Here is a 19934-nt window from a genome sequence, read left to right as displayed (position 1 = left end):
AGTCCTGTAGCATTACCCTGATTTTGGAAAGGCTGCTGAATTTAAGAGCTATCTGTCCTCCCTCAGGTCAAGAAGCTTGAAGGTTGGAAATGTGCACAGCTCTTGTGTAGTTGGACCTCCAGTGGCTAGGCACAGAGAACAAACCTGCATTTGAGCAGTGGCATCCATAGGACAAATTTGTCAACAGCCTGGGCTGTGGGACCAGTGTCCCATTCTGGTTGCAACAGCTGTAAGACCATGTCTCCTTTCAGCTGTATCTGAAACAGGTCCCTGACAGAGCTGGCTCAGGCTGGACCCTGGCAGGGAGGGGCATGCAGACCTATATTTTCCCTCGGGTAGTGGTTAAGGCCTGGAACAGTTTGTTGTAACTGAGCCTGTTGGAAAGGCTCCTCTCATTTTTTAAAGATTTTACCAGTCCCTATATGGGGGTCTCAGGACACATATTTAGCCTTTTAATTAAAATGGCAATGAGACCACAGTCTTGCCTATCTTTAGAATATTTAAATAGACATCTTTGTTCATAGTTTATCTTAATACTTAAAAACTAAGACTTTAGGTTTTATCCCTGTTAAGTTAGAACATTAATAACACAAGTACAGTTCAAAAGGAGCTTTACAGTTTTGTATTACCAATATTATCACATTAGAATTTTAGGCTAACTGTGGTTTAAGGCAGTGATTTAAAATTTAATATTGTAAACAAGTGAATGTTAATACAGTAGAACATTATAGAATAACTTAAAAAACCTTATCAAACCCATTAGCCAGGAACTCTCTAGTTGAATCCAGGATAGCTAATGATAAGAGAAACAGCATTTATCTTGTTAATTTGAACAGACCTTTATAACTTTGAAATAAAAAGACATTTAGAATCAGGGTACAATACAGACTTGGTACAGTTGTCAGTCGCTGGTCACTGTGTGGAGGTTAACTCGGGCTCTATCCTGCCCTTTGACAGGCAGGGCTCAGGGGGTAGGAGCTAGCTTGCTCATATGCTTTTGCTCTGAAACTCCTGGCATACCTGCAATGGAAAAGGGAGGGGCCAGGCCTCTTGGGGGAAGCTAGCTGTCATGTCATGTAGCCAGAAGCAAGGGAAAAGCTGCACCCTCAATATGGTACCTACCTCATCAATGTAAAAACTCAGGGTGGCTGAGACTTACAGACAGGGAAGCAGAGCTGCAGCAGCCCCATTCAGTCCCAGCTCCATGTGGCCCACATAACAGGAACAAAAAACCAACAGAGACGTGCCCGGGGTTGGGGGTTGCTAAGCCCTGGCTGGCTGAACAACAGGGCCAGCAAATCAATGCAGCTGGATGGGGCAAGGCTAGAGGGTGATGTCATCAGGGACAGGGAGCCATGAGGGGTCCAGTGGGATGGGCCTTTTCTGCCTCCCTTGGAATCAAAGAAGACCATTATAGGCTATAGGCTCACATTCCTGGGACTTGGGATCCAATCAGAGGAAAAGTTGAGTGCTTAAACCCAAAAAAGTCCAAGGTCGATGGGAGGAAGTGCTTAGCAAAAATAGGAGGGGTAAAGGTTCACATTCACAGGTAGCTTACCAAGAATATAGCAGGCAGCACAGGTGGAGAGATGTGTAGCCATGGGGACAGCAATGGAGAGATACCTGCCTTCCAGGTCCTGGGAGAGAGTGAAGGAGAAGAAGTTTTTCTCAGCTTAGAATCATAGTCTGAGGGCAGGACAGTGATGGGTTTAGATGGGAATAAATGGGCATATGGAGTGAAGTGTGGACCAGAGGGAAATGAGTTCAGTAGAAAGGATTCCAGACTTAAGACAGTTCTGGAAGAGCCTTTCCAATCAATACATGCCACCAATTTTATATTTAATAGTTAAAGCAATGGTAGATAAAAGGTAGGTACAAAGTAGATACAAGGTACCAAGCAGCAGATATTATGTTATATGGAATTTATGAAATGAGCATGGGAGGGGAGAAGGAAAGGGTGGATGGATACCCTTGAAAGAGATCATATATATATATATATATATATATATATATATATAGAGAGAGAGAGAGAGAGAGAGAGAGAGAGAGAGAGAGAGAGAAGTAGAGAGATGGATGGAGAGTGGATAGAAAGACCACGTGGAGTGTCTGTCCTTTTATATGGTCCTGGGCAGGGGCTCCTGTGGCAGGTAAGTGATGACATCAAGGGTAGGCTGACTGAAGTAGAATTTTAACAATCACGGTTACTTCAAGCTTGTTTGTTAAAATATTATTATTGGTAAAAACAGAAATTAACAATTAGAGATCAATCTTTTATTCTGTATTTCTCCTTCACGTAGGAAAATCTGTACCACATTTAATCTCTTTTGTTTTGATGACAAAATTCCACTGTGATATTGACAATGCACAGATTCGCTGTAAATATTCCATGCTTAAAGCACGTAATTTTTTATTATTCTAATTTTTTGTTTACTCTTTTGTTTTTCAAGACACTGTTTCTCTGTGCAGTCCTGGCTGTTCTGGAACTCATCCTGTAGACCAGGCTGGCCTTGAACTCTTCCATACACATTAATGCAGTTAAGTGAAAATGCTTAAACCCAAGACATCCAGCCACAGTTCTCCTTATCCAAATACTGCCTTTCCTTTGTAGTGGACAGCATCAGAATCTCTGTAAACAAATGTGTGAAATCAGGTCATTTTTTGCAAGTTACTTTAGCGAATGACAAACACTATAGGGGGAGGTATGTATTCCTGACAATAGCATATCTATGGTATTAAGGCAATTACAGATTTTTTTCTTTTTTTTCCTTTATTAATTTATTCTTATTACATCTCAATAGTTATCCCATCCATTGTATCCTCCCATTCTTCCCTCCCTCCCCTTTCCCCCTTATTCCCCTCCCCTATGACTGTTCCTGAGAGGGATTACCTCCCCCTGTATATGTTCATAGGGTATCAAGTCTCTTCTTGGTAACCTGCTTTTCTTTCTTTGAATGCCACCAGGTCTCCCCCTCCAGGGGACATGGTCAAAGGTGAGGCACCAGAGTATGTGAGAAAGTCATATCCCACTCTCCACTCTACTGTGGAGAATGTTCTGTCCATTGGCTAGATCTGGGTAGGGGTTTAAGGTATACCGCCTCAATTACAGATTTTTTACAAGTAATTTTAAGCCAACCCCTCCCTTTCTTAGCACTTCTCTTTTTAGTTTAGGCTGTGAATAATTCTCATAGCAATAATTACACAACAGTCTCTATGACTCCACTTGGAAATCAATCATTTAACACCTGCTCTAAAGTAAATAAACATTAATTGACAGTTTTGTTATTATTCAAACACCCTCCCTTTAATTAATTCAAGAGTGGGATTTTCAGTTCCCATCCTTTTCTATCCCAAGTGAAAGCAGGTTTTAAAAATAGGAGCTTCTAATAGCAATCTATTGTCTTATTCCTCTGTTGTTGACGTTTGCTCTGCACTTCTCAGGTTTATAAGAAGTTACATGACAGGCCATCATTTTTCATACTCACTTTTTCATCCAAGGAAAGAAGAAAGTGTTTCTTACATTTGCTGTTCTAGAGAGCAGCAGCGAGACAATTAACACTCTCCTCCAACTTGCTGTGATGAGACAGCCACACTCAGGCTGCCAGATGGTGTTGGTGGTTTTGAGACTGGTGGGTAATATAAATGTTCCATCATTGCAAGATCCACTATCGATCAGTGGTCTGAAAAACATGCACCACATGGATCATGTTCCAGAGGAGGCTTTCTGCCTCAAATCAGGTGCTATTATTTTATTTGAAGGTCGTAGGGATAATAGAATATACATATAATTCTATATTTTTCACTTTTCTTTACTGTTTTATTGACACACTTCTTCAGGATGTTTTAAATGTGTCAACACTTCTTTTTACATTCAAAATTTTGGGGTATTTCCAAATGTAGGAGTGTGTGTGTGTGTGTGTGTGTGTGTGTGTGTGTGTGTGTGTGTGTGTGAAGATAGTCATGTCTGTGCATGTACTTTGGAAGACAGATGACATCGTCAAGTGTCATACCTCATGTCCCACATACCTTGCTTCATGAGACAGCATCACTCACTCATGAATAGACTAGCCTGAGTGACCAAGAAGACTATGGATGTTCCTCCTTAGTGCTATATGGCAAGTGCTGCTGCCACACTTGGCTTTTGACATGAGTTCTAGAAGGCAGACTCAGAAACTCATGATTACAAGGCAAGTTCTACTGACTGCGTTTTCTCACTATCCTCAGAACAACTATTTCCTTCTAAGCTATCCCAGCTTTTCTCTTAAGATAGAATTAGATTGTACTTTCCTAATGTTCTTTCTAGGGTTTTGCTTCATATTAAAAATTTCTGTTCAGACCATTTTATTCAATTCAGTGGTTGCCAACCTTCTTAATTCTGTGACCTTTTAATACAGTTTCTCATGTTGTGGTGACACCAACCATAAAATTACTTTTGTTGCTTTTTTATGACCTTAATTTTGGTACTAAGTGGTGTTTCAGTACTGAATGGCCATCTTAAATATGTGTTTCCTGAGGGTCTCAGCCAGCAGCTTGAGAGCCACTGGTCTAACTCTCATGGATCTACTGGGAGCTCCCTACTAATCTTATGCAATTAACTGGGCAAAAGATGAGAGGAGGAGACTCATTAATTTACTGTCTTATACCTGGTAATTTGCAAAGGAAGAACATGAATCTTAACTATAGATTCCCTGCTAATTTCTATTTTCATAAACTTTCCCAGGTTGGAAAATTGCAAATTAAAGGTACATTTCCATGTAAAAGAGCAACTAGGACCCTTATCTCATGAGCCATCTCTTCACCCCTCAGTTTTTAAAAATAATTTATTAATTTATTCATATTACATCTAAGTTGTTAGCCCATCCCTTGTATCCTCCCATTCCTCCCTCCCTTCCACTTTCCCCCTACTTCCCTCCCCCATGACTGTGACTAAGGGGGACCTCCTGCCCCTGTATATGCTCATAGGGTATCAAGTCTCTTCTTAGTAGCCTGCTATCCTTCCTCTGCCTCCCACCAGGCCTCCCCATCAAGGGGACATGGTCAAAAATGGGGCACCAGAGTTCATATGAAGGTCAGTCCCCACTCCTCACTGAACTGTAGAGAATGTCCTAGTCATCAGCTAGATCTGGGTATGGTTTCAACGTTCACTGGACATATTGTCCTTGGCTAGTGCCATAGTTTGAGCAGGACCCCTGGGCCTAGATCTGCAAGTCATAATGCTCTTCTTGTAGGTTTCTTAGACGCTCTGGATCCTTCTATTTCCCCATTCTCCCATGCTTTTCTCACCTGAGTTCCCAATACTATGTCCTCCACTCGGACCCTCTTTCCTGGTAAGTGAAGACTTTCATGGGACATGCCCCTTGGGCTAGTATCTAGATATAAGTGAGTATATACCATTTGAATCTGTCTGCTTCTAGGTTAACTCACTCATTATGATCATTTCTAGTTCAATCCATTTGTCCACAAATTTCTGGAATTCCTTGTTATTTATAGCTGAGTAGTATTCCGTAGTGGAAATGTAACACAGTTTCTTTACCCATTCTCCTACTGAGGGACACTTAGGTTGTTTCCATGTTCTGGCTATTATGAATAAGGCTGCTATGAACATGGTTGAGCATATGTCCCTGTTGTGTGGTGGAGTCTCTTCTGGGTATATTCCAAGGAGTGGAATAGAAGGATCTTCAGGAAGCCCTATTCCCATTTTTCTGAGAAAGCACCAGATACATTTCCAAAGTGGTTGTACCAGTTTGCATTCCCACCAGCAATGAAGGAGTGTTCCCCTTTCTTCACATCCTTGCCAGCATGTGGTGTCACTTGAGTTTTTTATTTTAACCATTGTGATGCGTGTAAGATAGAATATCAGTGTTGTTTTGATTTGCATTTCTCTGATGACTAACAATGTTGAGTATTTCTTTAAGTGTTTCTCAGCCATTCGATATTCCTCTGTTGAGAATTCTCTATTTAGTTCTGAACCCCATTTCTTAATTGGGTTATTTGGTTTAGTGTTGTTTAATTTCTTGAGTCTTTATATATTTTGGATATTAAACCTTTGTCAGACGTAGGGTTGGTGAAGATCTTTTCCCAGTCTGTAGGCTGTCACTTTGTTCTGTTGACAGTGTTTCCTGCCTTACAGAAGCTTCTCAGCCTCATGAGGTCCCATTTGTTAATTGTTGACCTTAGCCCTGGGCTGTTGGTGTTCTGTTCAGAAAGTTGTTCCAGGTTCTTCCCCACTTTTTCTCTAACCAATTTAATGTCTGTGGTTTTATGTTGAGGTATTTGATCCACTTGGACTTGAGTTTTGTACATGGTGACAAATATGGGTCTAATTGCATTTTTCTACATGTAGACATCCAGTTAGACCAGCACCATTTGTTGAGGATACTATTGTTTTTCCATTGAATAGATTTGGCTTCTTTGTCAAAAGTCAAGTGACCTTATGTGTGTGGATTCATCTCTAGATCTTTGATTCAATTACATTGATCCACCAGCCTATTGCTGTGCCAGTAAGATGCTGTGTTAATTACTTTGCTCTATAGTACAGTTTGAGATCAGATATGGGGATTTCTCTGGAGGATCTTTTATTGTATAGGATTGTTTATGCTATTCTGAGTTGTTTGTTTCTCCATATGAAGTTGAGAATTGATCTTTCAATGTCATTAAAATATTTTGTAGGTGTTTTGATAGGAATTGCATTGAATCTGTAAATTGCTTTTGGTATGATGGCCATTTTTACTATGTTAATTGTCCCAATCCACAAACAAGGGAGATCCCTCCATCATCTGAGGCCATTTTCAATCTCTTTCTTCAGAGATTTAAAGTTTTTCTTTTCAAACAAGTCCTTCACTTGCTTGGTTAGAGTTAGTCCAAGATATTTTATATTGCTTGTGGCTATCGTGAAAGGTGTAGTTTTCCTAATTCTTCTTCTGCGTGTTTGTCATTTGTATATAGGAAAGCTATTGCCTTTTTTGAGTTAATTTTGAATCCAGCCAATTTGTTGAAAGTGTTTATCAGCTGTAGGAGTTCTCTGGTGGAATTTTGGGGGTCACCTATGTACACTATCATATCATCTGCAAATAGGGATAATTTGATTTCCTTCTTTCCCATTTGTATCCTCTTGTTCTCCTTTTCATGACTTATTGCTCTGGCTAGAACTTCAAGAACTATATTGAAGAGATATGGAGAAAGTGGGCCTGGTTCTCAATTTTAAAGGACTTTTCTTGAGTATCTCTCTATTTAATTTGATGTTGGCTATTGGTTTGCTGTATATAGCCTTTATTATGTTTAAGTTTGTGCCTTGTATTCCCGATCTCTCCAAAACTTTAAACATGAATGGGTGTTGGATTTTGTCAAATGTTTATTCTGTACCTAAGGAGATGATCATGTGGTTTATCTCTTTTAGTTTGTTTACATGGTGGATTATATTGATGGATTTCTGTATGTTAAACTATCCTTGCATGCATGGAATAAAACCGACCTGGCCATGGTGAATGATGTCTTTGATATGTTCTTGTATTCATTTTGTGAGTATTTTATTGAGTATTTTTGCATCAAAGTACATAAGAGAAATTGGTCTGAAATTCTCTTTTTTATTGTTGGGTCTTTGTGAGGTTTAGGTATCAATGTGACTATGGCCTCATAGGAAGAATTTGGTAATGTTCCATCCATTTCTATTTTTTTTTTTGAATAGCTTGAAGAGTATTGGTATTAGCTCCTCTTTGAAGGTCTGTTAGAATTCTATGCTGAAACTATCTGTCCCTGGGAGTATTTTGCTTGAGAGAATATCAATGATTGCTTCTATTTCTATAGGTAAAATAGGGCTATTTAATTTGTTTATCTGATCTTGATTCAATGTTAGCAAATGGAGTTAGTCAAAAAATTGTCCATTTCCCTTAGATTTTCAATTTTTGTGGCATAAATGCCTTTTAAGTAGGTTCTTATGATTCTTTGTATTTCTTCAGTGTCTTTTGTTATATCTCCCTTTTCATTTCTGAGTTTGTTAATTTGGATAGTGTTTTTCTGTCTTTTATTTAGTTTGGCTAACAATTTGTCTATCTTGTTGATTTTCTCAAAGAACAAGCTCCTGGCTTTGTTGATTCTTTTTTTCTTTTAACACATTTTTATTGAAAAATAAAATAATCCATATTACATCTCATTTTCTATCCCATCCCATGCATCCTCCCATTCCTCCCTCCCTCCCACTTTCACCCAAATCCCCCTTTCCTATGACTGTGACTGAGGAGGACCTCCTTCCCCTGAATATGGTGGTAGGGTATCAAGTCTCTTCTTGGTAGTCCACTATGCTTCCTCCAAATGCCATTGGGCCCCCCCAACAAAGGGACATGGCCAAATATGAGGCACCAGAGATCGTGTGAAAGTCAGTCCCCAGTCTCAACTTAACTGTGGAGAATGTTCTGTCCCTTGGCTAGATCTGGGTAGGGGTTTGATAATGACTGTACATTTTGTCCTTGGTTGGTGCCTTAGATCAAGCAGAACCCCTGGGCTCAGATCTACCCATCATAATGTTCTTCTTGTAGGTTTCTAGGACCCTCTGGGTCCCCCTACTTGCCTATCCCCTATATTTTTCTCACCTAGAGTTTCAATAGGATGTCCTCACCTCTTTCCCACTTTCCTAGTAGGTGAAGACTTTAATGGTACCTGCCCCTTGGGATAGTGTCCAGTTATAAGTGAGTATGTACCATTTGAGTCTCTCTGCTTCTGGGTTAGCTCACTCATTATGATCATTTCTAGTTCAATCCATTTGTCCACAAATTTCGGAAATTCCTTGTTTTTAATAGCTGAGTAGTATTCCATAGTGTAAATGTACCACAGTTTCTTTATCCAGTCTACTACTGAGGGACACTTAGGCTATTTCCATGTTCTGGCTATTATAATAAGGCTGCTATGAACATGGTTGAGCAAATTTTCTTGTTGTGTGCTGGAGCATTTTCTGGGTATAGTCCAAGGAGTGGAATACCTGGGTCTTGAGGAAGCCCTATTCCCATTTTTCTGAGATAGCACCAGATAGATTTCCAAAGTGGTTGTACTAGTTTGCATTCCCACCAGCAATGAAGGAGTGTTCCTCTCTCTCCACATCCTCGCCAGCATGTGGTGTCACTTGAGGTTTTGATTTTAGCCATTCTGATGGGTATAAGATGGAATCTCAGAGTTATTTTGATTTGCATTTCTCTGATGACTAAGGAGGTTGAGTATTTTTTAAAGTTTGTCTCAGCCATTTTATATTCCTCTGTTGAGAATTCCCTGTTTAATTCTGAACCCCTTTTCTCAATTGGGTTATTTGGTTTGGTGGCGTTTAATTTCTTGAGTTCTTTATAAAGTTTGGATATTAGACCTTTGTCATATGTAGGGTTGATGAAGATCTTTTCCCAGTTTGTAGACTGTCACTTTGTTCTGTTGACAGTGTCTTCTGCTTTATAAAAGCTTCTCAGCCTCATGAGGTCCCATTTATTAATTGTTGACCTTAAGGCCTGGGCTGTTGGTGGTCTGTTCAGGAAGTTGTCTCTTTGCCAATTTGTTCCAGGCTCTTCTCCACTTTTTCTTCTAACTGATTTAGTGTCTCTGGTTTTATATTGAGGTCTTTAATCCATTTGGACTTGAGTTTTGTGCATGGTGACAAGTATGGGTCCAATTGCATTTTTCTACATGTAGAAATCCAGTTAGACCAGCACCACTTTTTGAAGTTGCTATCCTTTTTCCATTGAATAGATTGGCTTCTTTGTCAAAAATCAGGTGACTATATGTGTGTGGATTCATATCTGGGTCTTCAGTTTGATTCCACTGAACAACCAGCCTGTTGCTGTGCCAGAACCATGCTGTTTTAATTACTATTGCTCTATTGTACAACTTGAGATCAGGTATGGAGATTCCTCCTGAGGATTTTTTCTTGTATAAGATTGTTTTAGCTATTCTGGGTCTTTTATTTTTCCATATAAAGTTGAGAATTGACCTTTCAATATCTTTTAAAAAATTGTGTAGGTATTTTGATAGGGATTTCATTGAATCTGTAAATTGCTTTTGGTAAAATGGCCATTTTTACTATGTTGATTCTCCCGATCCACGAACAAGGGAGATCCCTCCATCTTCTCAAGTCAACTTCAATCTCTTTCTTTAGGGATTTAAAGTTTTTTTCAAACAAGTCTTTCATTGCTTGGTTAGAGTTACTCCTTGGTATTTTAAATTGCTTGTGGCTAATGTGAAAGGTGTAGATTTCCTAATTTCTTTCTCTGTATGATTGTCATTTGTATATAGGAAGGCTACTGATTTTTTTGAGTTAATTTTGTAACCAGCCAGTTTGCTCAACATGCTTATCAATTGAAGGAGTTCTCTGGTGGAATTTTGAGGGTCACTTATATACACTATCATATCATCAGCAAATAGGTATAGTTTGAATTCTTCCTTTCCCATTTGGATCCCCTTGATCTCCTTGTGTTGCCTTATTGCTCTGGCTAGGACTTCGAGTACTATATTGAAGAGATATGGAGAAACTGGGCAGCCTTGTCTGGTCCCTGATTTTAGAGGAATTTCCTTGAGTATCTCTCCATTTAATTTGATGTTGGTTATTGGCTTGCTGTATATAGCCTTTATTATGTTTAGGAATGTGCCTTGTATCCCTGATCTCTCCAACACTTTAAACATGAATGGGTGTTGGATTTTGTCAAATGCTTTCTCTGCATCTAAGGAGATGATCATGTGGTTTTTTTTTCTTTAGTTTGTTTATATGGTGGATTACATTGATGGATTTCTGTATATTAAACCATCCCTGCATGCCAGGAATGAAGCCTACCTGGTCATGATGAATGATATCTTTGATATGTTCTTGTATTCATTTTGTGAGTATTTTATTGAGTATCTTTGTGTCTATGTTCATAAGAGAAATTGGTCTGAAGTTCTCCTTTTTTGTTGAGTGTTTGTGAGGTTTAGGTATCAACATGACTGTGGCCTCATAGAAAGAATTTGGTAATGTTCTATCCAATTCTATCTTTTGAAGTAGCTTGAAAAGTATCGGTATTAGCTCCTCTTTGAAGGTCTGATAGAATTCTGCACTGAAAGCATCTGGCCCTGGGCTTTATTTGGTTGGGAGACTATCAATGATTGCTTCTATTTCTATAGGAGAAATAGGCCTATTTAATTTGTTTATCTAATCTTTATTCAATTTTGTTAGGTGGAATCGATCAAGAAAAATGTCCATTTCCCTTAGATTTTCAAATTTGGTGGCATATATGCATTTAAAGTAGGATCTTATGATTCTTTGTATTTCTTCAGTGTCTGTTGTTTTGACTCCCTTTTCATTTCCAATTTTGTTGATTTGGATACTGTCCCTCTGCCTTTTAGTTAGTTTGGCTAATGGTTTGTCTATTTTGTTGATTTTCCTAAAAAAACCAGCTCCTGGTTTTGTTGATTCTTTGAATTGCTCTTTTTGTTTCTAATTTATTGATTTCAGTCCTGAGTTTGATTATTTCCAGACGTCTACTCCTCCTGGGTGATTCTGCTTCTTTCTTTTCTAGGGCTTCCAGATGTGTTGTTAAGTTGCTTATGTGGGATGTTTCCAATTTCTTTTTAAAGGCACTTAGTGTTATGAATTTTCCTCTTAGCACTGCTTTCAATGTGTCCCACAAATTTGGGTATGTAGTTCCCTCATTTTCATTGAATTTCAGGAAGTTTTTTATTTCTTCCATTACCCACGTGTCATTAAGTAGAAAGTTGTTTAGTTTCCATGTGTGAGTAGGCTTTTTGTTATTTCTGTTGTTGTTGAAGTCCAGCCTTAGACCATGGTGATCTGATAAGATACAAGTATTATTTCAATCTTCTTGTATCTGTTGAGGCTTGCTTTGTGATCTACTATGTAATCAATTTTGGAGAAGGTTCCATGGGGTGCTGAGAAGAAAGTATAGTCTTTTGTGTTTGGGTGGAAAGTTCTGTACACATCTGTTAGATCCATTTCATTCATGGCGTTGGTTAGTGATATTATTTCTCGGCTTAGTTTCTGTTTCAAAGACCTATCCTTCAGTGAAAGTGGAGTATTGAAGTCTCCCACTATCAATGTTTTGGAATCAATGAGTGTTTAAGCTTTGTTAATAGTTCTTTTACAAATGTGGGTGCCCTTGTATTTGGAGCATAGATGTTCAGAATCGTGATGTCATCTTGGTTGATTTTACCCTTGATGAGTATGATGTGTCCTTCCCTGTCTCTTTTGATTAATTTTGGTTGAAAGCCTATTTTGTTGGATATTAGGATGGCTACACCTGCTTGCTTCTTGTGACGATTAGCTTGGAATATTTTTTCCCAGCCTTTTACCCTGAGGTAATGTCTGTCCTTGTTGGTGAAATGTGTTTCTTGGATGCAGAAGAATGTTGGATCTTGTTTATGCAACCATTCTTTTAGTCTATGTCTTTTTATTGGAGAATTGAGACCATTGATGTTGAGAGATATTAATGACCAGTGAATGTTAAGTCCTTTCATTATGATGTTTGTTAAGGTTGAGGGTTTGTGAGGTTGTGATTTTGTGATGGTGTAGTTATCTATTTCCTGTGTAGTTTTGGTTGTAACTCATTTGTGTGGTGGAGTTTTCCTTCTAGTAGCTTCTGTAATGCTGGATTTGTGGATAAGTATTGGTTGAATTTGTTCTTGACATGGAATATTTTGTTTTCTCCAATTACGGTTATTGATAGTTTTGCTGGGTACAGTAGTCTAGCCTGGCATCTGGGTCTCTAAGGGTTTGCAGGACCTCTATCAAGGCCCTTCTGGCTTTCATGGTCTCAGCTGAGAAGTCGGATGTAATTCTGATAGGTTTGCTGTAGTATGTTATTCTGTCTTTTTCGCTTGCAGCTTTTAAAATTTTTTCTTTAGTCTGTATATTTTGTGTTTTGATTATTATGTGGCGGTAATATTTTCTTTTCTGATCTACTCTATTTGGTGTTCTATAGGCCTCTTGTATGTTCATATGCATCTCCTTCTTCAAATTGGGAAATTTTTCTTCTATAATTTGGTTGAAGATATTTTCTGGGCCATGGAATCGGGCGTCTTCTCTATACTCAATGCTTATTATTCTCAAGTTTCTTCTTTTCATGGTGTCCTTGATTTCTTAGATGTTCTGTGTTAGGAACTTTTCTGATTTAGCATTTTCCTTGATGGTTGATTCAAGTTCTACAATTGTATCTTCAAGTCCTGAAATTTGTTTCTCTGTTTCCTGGATTGTGTTTGACAAAGCCATCTCTTTGTTGGCTGCTTTCTTCTCTATGGTTTTTCGGTCTCATTTTTCTTCTGTTTGTTCCTTTATCATAGATTCAATTTTGGTCCTCAGATCTTGAAGTGTTTTTTTTTTTTTATTTCCTTCATCTGTCTGTTTGTTGCTTCTTTGAATTGTTCTCTTTGTTTCTAACTTATTGAATTCAGCCCTGAGTTTGATTATTTTCAGAGGTCTACTCCTCTTGTGTGTTTCCACACAATGCACAAGACATAAGGAGGTTTAGTTAGCTGATAGTCAGCATGAGTTACACATGGTCTTCGAGGTTCAATATGTACTGCTGTATTCATTACAGGAAACAATAAATAGGGGATTTATTCTTTATGCTTATACTACCAATAAGAAAGCATAGACCTAGAAAAAACAGACATTCTTTATTCTCTGAAACAAAATATACTGATGCTCTAACATATAGCCATGAGAAAACAGGATATATAGATATAAGACAAAGTTTTATTCACTCTCAATTAGTGAACAAGAATAACTGCAAAAGACCATGGCCCATTTTTAAGAACTAAAACTACAAGATTCTTTAAAATAAAATATAACAATACGTATTGATGATATTGACTAGGCTAACATAATTGGGAAATGATGCAATATATTTTAAATGTTAAAAGTAAATTTAGGTAAAATGGACTTTATATAAATAAACAGTATTTTTCAAAGAGAAGGCAGTACCAGTATCATAAGCAAACAAGAAACAAATACAACTAAATGATTAATAGCGCGACTATTATTGTAATGAGAAAGAAAAGCAATAACAAAGGTAAGGAAGTATGTAGCAAGAATGGGAGCTTAATCTCTTCTTCAACAGCTCAGGTTAGTTATTCTTCAATATGTAAAACGTTAGTTATTCTATGTCCCTGCAACTCTACTTCAGGGTATATACACAGACGGTGCCCAGAAAAACCAGAATATTAATTCAAATCAGAACATTATTTGTGACAAAGAGAAAATGAAAACAGCATGAGCATCCTCCACTTGATGAATAGCTAGACATAGTCTGTTATATTAATATAATATGATACTTATTTACCAAGAAAAATAAAAGCACCATTGATGCATGTGTCAGCATGACTATCTTTTAAAGTCATATAAAAAGAAAAGAACTGGTTATGAAAGACTATGTGTTATGTTATTCTATGCTTGTGAAATGTTTAGAATAGATAAAGTTGTAGTTTGATGTCAAATCACCACAATAAAATTTGTATAGAGAATTTTTAAAGAAAGTTTATCCTTTGTACTTTATTTTAAATTATATTGAAGAAAGAAGCACATATTTTCAATTTGGAAAGTTTCGTATTGATTCAACTGAAGATTAAGATGTTCTTGCCACTTCAGCCTCCATGTCCCCCACTGCTAGGAGTCTCAGCTAGAGTTACCACCACATTCTCCCAGAAGCCTGGTCTATGGCAGGTCTCCAGTTTATGTCAGAGATTTCCCCCACCTCAGTTTCCATTCTCTCCCCCAGCACTCTCACCCCCCCAACCCAGCTATCCCTATATCTGATCTGATATCCACTTTTTTCCTCTCCACACCATCCTCTAGTTCCCTCTCTTCATCCACTTTTGTTGTCTGTTCAGTAGACAACCCATTCTGGGTTAGATTCAAGCAACCTCCTTTGGGCTGTCCTTGTTATTTCGCTTCTTTGGGTCTGTAAATGTTGTGTGGTTATGCTGTACTATATTGCTAATATCCACATATAAGTGAGTCCATAACGTTTGTGTCTTTCTGTGTCTGGGTTACTTCTCTCAGGATGGTCTTTTCTAGTTCCATCCATTTGCCTGAAAGTTTCATGATTTCCTGTTTTTCATAGCTGAGTAGTATTCCATTGTGTCATTGTACCCCATTTTCTTTATCCATTTTTCAGTTGAGGGACATCTATGTTGTTTGCAGTTTCAGGCAATTATGAATAAAGCTGCTATGAACATAGTTGAGCAAAAGTCCTTGTTGTATGGTAGAGCATATTTTGGGTATATATTTGGGTATATTTGGGTGTTGAGGTATAGTTATTTCCAATTTTCCAAGAAAGCACCAGATTTGTTTCCAAAGAGCTTGCTCAAGTTTGCACTCCAATCAGAATTGACAGAGTGTTTTCCTTTCTCCACAGTCTCATCAGCGCATGTGTTGTTACTTGAGTTTTTGATCTTAACCATCCTGACAGGTATAAGATGGAATTTTATGATCATTTTGATTTGCTTTACCCTGATGACTAAGGACACTGACCATTTCTTTAAGAGCTTCTATGCCGTTTGATAGTCCTCTGCTGAGAATTCTCTTGGCTTAACTCTGTGCCCCATTTTTAACTGGATCATTTGGTTTGTTGATGTTTAATTTCTTAAGTTCTTTGTATATTTTGGAATTTAGCCCTGTGTCTGATGTAGGGTTGTTGAAGATCTTTTTTCCAGTCTATAAGCTGGCATTCCATTGACAGTGTCCTTTGCATTCATTCACCTTCTAGCCAGGTGGACTCCTAGTGGAGGGAAGGAGACACAAACCCATCCACAAAATTTACCCTGCTTACTATAACTGCAAGTATAAAGGGGGAGTAGAGACTGAGGGAATGTTCAACCAATGACTGGGCCAACCTGAGACCTACCTCACAGTAGAGAGCCAACCCCGGACACTATTAATGATCTTCGTTATGCTTGCAGACAGGAGCCTAACATAACTGTCATCTGAGAGGCTCGAACCAGCAGCAGATAGAAACAGATGTTGAGACTCACAGTCAAACACAAGGCCTAGCTTAAGGAAGAAGTCTTGTGGAAATGTTGGGGTAAGGATAGAAGCACGTGGAGGGGAAAAGAACTTTACAAGAAGACGAATAGAGTCAACTAACCGATGTCCACAGGACCCTAGAGACTGAAGCACCAATCAAAGAGCATGAATGATCTGGACTGAGGTCCCCTACACATATGTGGTGGATAGGCAGATTAGTCTTCATGTGGGACCCCTGGAAAGTGGAGGAGGGGCTGTTTTCTGACAAAGACTCTGCTTCTTTTGGATCATTTTCCACTAGTGGGGCTGCCTTTTGTGGTGTGGGTAGAGGAAAAAATGCTTAGTCCTGATATGATTTGATGTGATGGGGTGGGATTGATGTGAGGTTCTCTTATCTTCTGAGAGGAGGGGGTAGGGGAAAGGGAAAGAGGGTAGACGGGTGGTTCTGGGTGTAGAGGAGTGAGGGGCTGCAGTCAGGATGTGGAGTGAATGAATAAATAAATTTAAAATGTTTTTGCATATAGATTGTGATAGAGGAATAAATCCTTTGTCTGCTAGCATGTATATCTGTGAGGGAGAGAACTCTGTAGTCCATGAAGTCTCATATAGAAATAAAACTTGGGTGTAGTTTATAAAAGCCTAATTCTCACTTTTATAGCTCTTTGTTTTTTTAAGTATTAGAAATATTGGACTTTTTTAGGGACTCTTTTCCAGTGACTCCTTTAGCTCAACGTCTGCTGGGAATTAGAGAACACAAGATGGTACAATGCTGCTGTCTGGTACATTTTGCTGGTGGTTATCTGAAGTAGGGAAAGTACCAACAGTTCTCATTCACACTTCAGCTATTCTTCAGGCATGGCTCATAATCAGGATGACTTGCCTCGCAGATCTTATTTAACATGTTTCCCTTTGCCTTGCACTATTGTTTGGACGCTGTTATTAATTAATTTTTCTAGTCAAAATCCGGGGTTTCACACAGAGAGGGCATATTAGAATGCTAGAAATCAATGGAACAGTAGGTGGCAAGGCAATAAGTGAAATGCAAGTTGAAAGATGCATATTAAGGCCTATAGGTTCATTCCTAACTGCAGTTTTACAGCTGCGCTTTTATTGATACTGGCTTTAACAAAAGATTTAGTTAAGTGACTGTAGGGCAGTGATTTTTATACACTCCTCCTGTAGATCTCAGAGTAAAGGGAACTCAAGGTTACTCGTGAAATATCCTTGCTTCCTAAGAGTTTGGGCAGATGGAATCTCTAGGGCTTAGACCCTGTGTACAAGGTTGGGTGTCTGTGTGTGCGTATAGCACATTATCCTAAATGAGAGCCTTTTCCCTCTAGAGAACTGATCTAGACAAGTTGCATCCTGAGTTATTCATCCAATTTCATCCTTAGCGAGGAAGGGGATATAAAGTGAAGAAGGGAGAGAAAATGCTGGTTTATTTGAGGCACTTAGCTCAATTTGCTTTTACTTGTTTTGGAAATTGCTTTTTCAATGCAGACAAAAATGTGTAACACTGAAGTAATTCTGTGGGTTTGAGGACACTGCACTGTGTTTCTTCCTTGTACCTTCTGCAAGTGTAAATGAAATGTGAGGACAGGGGGATTACCATTATTTACTTGCTTTTATTGCTGCTCTTTCTTACCTACTAGATTACATGCATGTTAACTGGAGTTACCGTTTACACTTATTTAACTGTATTGACTGAAATAACCCTGAATCTCCTCCAGTGAGGACTGATTTAGCTACAAATCACTCTTCCGGCTCTGAAATCATTAATCAGCCTTAGGCAAGATCCATTATGTGGGATTTGAGTGTAGAAGAAATATTAACAGCTCCCTGGTAGAAATGTTGCCATCACATTGGCTGTGGCTCCCTGCTGGAGCAGCAAATTACCCTCAAGTAATAATTATAATACATTAGTAGAGGTTTAATTTCCAATAAGTGCTCTCAGTTTAAGAAATGGCAATCTCACCATGGCTCAGAGAACAATAGATCATGTTATCAGCAAGAATAAACCTACATGGAATTAAATGAGAGATAATAAAAAATTCATTACAGTTTAGAAATGGTAGGGAAAAAAAGAGAGAAGAAGTGAGTGTTAGCTTTTCAGTGGCAATTGTAAAAGAAAACTTTGTGTGTTTTGATCATGGCTGTGGTGGGTCTTGGGCTGGAAAGTGAAATTAGACTCAGGATTGGAGAGTCACAATACACTGAATACTAGTTTATATCTGTTTGACTATTTGGTTATACTGGCTTCCTTTCTAGTGGTGCACTCTACTGATGCATGTGATGCATCTATAAAGCACGTTATTCTTCTGATCTTCATGTGTAAGAATATCTCTGAAAACTAAATTAATATTCCAACAATACCTTAAAGTATTAAAAAATGCTTTATCACACAAGGTTGTTTCTAGTGGGAGTGATTCTACTTTAGACAGACAGGCAGCTATGACTTTAGAGGTAAGCCTGCAAACGGCCTAGAAAGATAATTGGTACCTAGGAGGTTTGAATAGTCCAAGCCTGGGAAGGTTAAAGATCTCTTCTTAAAATTCAGAATAAACTGTTCATTGTGTCTAAGGTTCATCCTGGGGGTATTTAAAGTACTTGATGCATATTATACCTTTCAGTAAGATGTAGAAAGCAAGCATACAATGTTATACAAATATAACATTGGCTTAACTTTTTTTTTCTTATAAAGGAAATTATTTAATTGGGATTGCTTACAGTTCAGAAGTTTAGTGGTGGTGCGAAGCATGAAGGCATGCAGGTAGGACATGGTGCTGGAGAGTCAGCACCGAAGTCTACATCTGGATCAGCAGGAGGAAAGAGACACTTTCAGCCTGCCTTGAGCATCTGAAACCACAATGCCAACCCCAGTGCTGCACTTCCTCCAACAAGGCCACACCTCCTAATAGTCCCACTCCATGTGAGCATATGGGGCCATTTTCATTCAGACCACCACACTTTCCTAACATTTTGGGTTTCTTTACCCTTTATTTTGCATTGTTTCGAATTTTATTTATTTAATCATTTTACAGCCTAATCTGAGCCCCTTCTCTCTCTCCTTCCAGTCCAGCCCTCATGGGCTTCTCTCCCCATTCCCACTATCCTTCTTCTCAGAGTACAGGGGGTCTCTAAGGAGAACCATCTCACACTGGCACCTCAAGTCACAGAGGGACTAAGGATATATTCTCCCTCTCAGGCCAGACTAAGCAAGGTGGATAGGTGAAAGGGATCCAATGCAGGCCACAGAGCCAGAAACAGCCCCTACTCCCATTATTAAGGGACCACATGATGACCAAGTTGCACATCTGTTATATATGGGTACACAGTCTAGGTCTGACCCGTGAAAGCTCTTTGGTTGGTGGTTCAGTCTCTGTGACCTCCTATGTACCTAGGTTAGTTTACTCTGTAGATCTTCCCATGGTGTCTTAGACCCCTCTGAAAAGTAGTTCGAACTTGCTAGAATATATAATTTCTTTCCAAATTAACAAGTATCAACCTCAACATATTGAATTTATAGTGAGGGTATTCTGAAATTTTGGTATCTGAAGATATTCTGTGGTTAAGCAATTAACGTTGTAGAGACATTTTTATCTTAATAGCTGAATTTAATAAATTTTGAACAAGTCCCAATCCACTGAATAAGCCACTTTAGCTGTTCCTATTTTCAAAACCTGGAGTTCAGGCTCATAGAACTATTACTTCCAGGAACTCAGGGTGATTCTGTAGGTGGGAAAAAGGAGTTCATCACATTTTACAGTTCGTGGTTTGACTTCTGTGTCCATAAATGTATATTCTTAGAGATTTTCCCCTTGTATTTAATTACTTGACATTTGGAGTATCTTGCTGTGTCTGACTTAAGTTCTTTGTCTATTCTATTTCAAAACATGAACTGTGGTGATTTTTTTTAAAAAAAATCTTTCTAATTATAACTAATTAGATTTTAAAGTTA

The 19934-nt window shown here is 38.5% G+C and overlaps 1 protein-coding gene across 7 annotated transcripts in view; it reads left to right on the top strand.

Moving 5' to 3' along the window:
• Positions 1–19934, top strand: part of CDH12 (cadherin 12) — a 1018075-nt gene that overhangs the window by 162608 nt on the left and 835533 nt on the right. The window contains exon 1 of one of the 7 annotated variants that reach the window (XM_084781276.1): positions 15851–16034. The exons of the other annotated variants lie outside the window; for them this stretch is intronic. The gene's annotated coding sequence lies outside the window, so the exon portion shown is untranslated. Of the gene's footprint in view, positions 1–15850; positions 16035–19934 lie in introns of those variants that run through there. 7 annotated transcript variants of the gene reach the window in all.

Source organism: Acomys minous (genome assembly GCF_964271855.1).
Source record: "Acomys minous genome assembly, chromosome: 5".
In the NCBI taxonomy this organism is placed as follows: Eukaryota; Metazoa; Chordata; class Mammalia; order Rodentia; family Muridae; genus Acomys; species Acomys minous.
The sequence above is the reverse complement of the archived record's forward strand: the minus strand, read 5'-3'. Positions and strand labels throughout refer to the sequence as shown.